We start from the raw sequence: 2,254 nt of genomic DNA on the forward strand, positions 1-2,254 counted from the left end.
TGCTGCTGCCTGCGCCCAGGGGCATGCCAGCGTGCCCACCTGCCTGCACCCAGGGGCATGCCAGCGTGCCCACGCAAGCATGCCATGGCCTTGGCTGCGTGCCTTGGCCTTGGCAGCATGCACGCAAGCATGCCTTGGCCTTCGCTGCCTGCCCATGGGGGCTGCCTTGCCCTTGCCTGCTGCATGCCCCGGCCTTGGCAGCATGCCCACAGGGGGCTGCCTTGGTCTTGGCTGCATGCCTAGGCCTTGGCCTTGGATGCATGCCTTGGCCTTGGCCTTGGATGCATGCCTTGGCCATGGCCTTGGCTGCATGCCTTGGCCACATATTTGGAGTGATTTCCTAAAAATGAGGGTTTTTTGGAAAATGAGGTTATTTCCCCACGACCAGGCAGGCAGTGGGCATCCCAGGGGCATGCCGGCGTGCACGCCGTGCCGCATCGCCCCGCATCGTCCCGCACTCCGGAAAAATTGGCTCGTGCCTTTTTCCATTTTTGTGTCCCTAAATTCATTCCATGATTTTAGAGGAGGATTCCAGCAAGCGGTTCGGCGTTCCGAGCGTTTTTGAATTTTTTATGATTTTTCCCATTTTCCGGCTTCCTAAAATCGTAAAAAATAAAATATGTTGAATCTGGCCTCCATATTTTGACAAGTTGAAGGTTGGATTTTTCTTAGCATGTGTGCAAAAAATCAGGGCAAGACTCCAAGAATTGCTCCGAAAATGACCCATTATTCCTCCTCAACAAATCAATGTTTCCTCGTGCCAGAGCGGATTTTTTCCTAAGGGCTCTTTAGGGGGGAGGAGGTATTCGGCGATGCACAGGGGCGACCCCTCTTGAGCTTGGCCACGGGTAGGCATGCTCATGACGAGCCCTCAGGCACCCAACCCCGCGTGCTCCATGGCGCGAGGGTGGGCCCTAAATGCATCGCCGGGGTGGACCCAGGTTGGCATTTCACGTGTACGTGGTATAGCTGCGGCGCGCTCTTGCAAGGCGGACGGTGTTAGTTTCACCCATTGCCACGCAGAGCAAGCCTAAGGTGATGATCAAACGCATTGTGAAAGCTTTCTCTGGTGCCACTTTTCCTCGAGGCCACACCCACCCGTGCCCAGTGGCGGGGGGTCGATGGTCTCAGTAGCCGCGTGGTGGGGGGATGCATGCATTCTTGGTTTAGCTTGGTCACGCTATCGCAACGCGGACGGTGTTAGTTTCACCCATTGCTGCGCGAAGCAAGTTCCATGCGACTATCGGGCTTGTGTGTGTCTTTCTTACTACGCGGTTGCGTGGGTAGCAGCGGCGGCGGCGGCGACGACGGCGACGGCAGCAGCAGCAGTGTCCCTCGATGTCCCTTGTAGTTCCTGTGTGTGGTTGGTGAGCCATGCAAGCTTGGTATAGCTTGGGCACGCTCTCGCAAAGCGGACGGTGTTCGTTTCACCCATTGCTACGCGAAGCAAGTCCCACGGCGACCATCGGGCCTATGCATGGCGACGACCCATCCTTGCAGGCACGTGGCTTAGTAGTGTTGTCCTTCACGCCCAGCGGTGCGGACTCGGCGCCACTCGATGCTTCCTCATGCACGGCAGGCCTTGCGGCGTGTCGTTGTGGGGTACGTTTGGTGGTGTTGCGGTCTAGTGTACGTGATAGCGTGTGAGTGGTGGCAGGGTTGCATGGCTTGGCAGGCTCCGTGCTCGCGCATCGAACTGTCCGGCGTGCTCCCAATCAACGTTGTTCCGAGCGTCGCTTGGACGCAATTCGGGTCCCTGTGTTGCATACCTGCCTCTAAGGCACTCGTCCCTCTAGTTGATTCGTTCCTAGTCGACGCTCCTCGCGGGGCGTCGGCAGGACCTCGAAGCCGTCCTCGTGTCCCACGCGTGCCTCGCGGCCTCCGCGTTGCCGATGTGGACCACGTGGGCGTGCTCGTGGCCTCGGATGCAGAACACCATGTGGGTTTGGGGCCTTCGGCCCCCTTTGCCAACGTACCTAGCGAGCGTCATCGCTCTGCCCCGCACGATCGCCGTGCTCGTTCGCGCCCTTCCTTGCCCTCGGGCGAGCCAGGGCCTCCGGGCGGCGCCGGCATCGACGAGGAATGCTACCTGGTTGATCCTGCCAGTAGTCATATGCTTGTCTCAAAGATTAAGCCATGCATGTGTAAGTATGAACTAATTCAGACTGTGAAACTGCGAATGGCTCATTAAATCAGTTATAGTTTGTTTGATGGTACCTGCTACTCGGATAACCGTAGTAATTCTAGAGCTAAT

This window comes from Quercus robur (assembly GCF_932294415.1).
Source record: "Quercus robur chromosome 6 unlocalized genomic scaffold, dhQueRobu3.1 SUPER_1_unloc_59, whole genome shotgun sequence".
Taxonomy (NCBI): Eukaryota; Viridiplantae; Streptophyta; class Magnoliopsida; order Fagales; family Fagaceae; genus Quercus; species Quercus robur.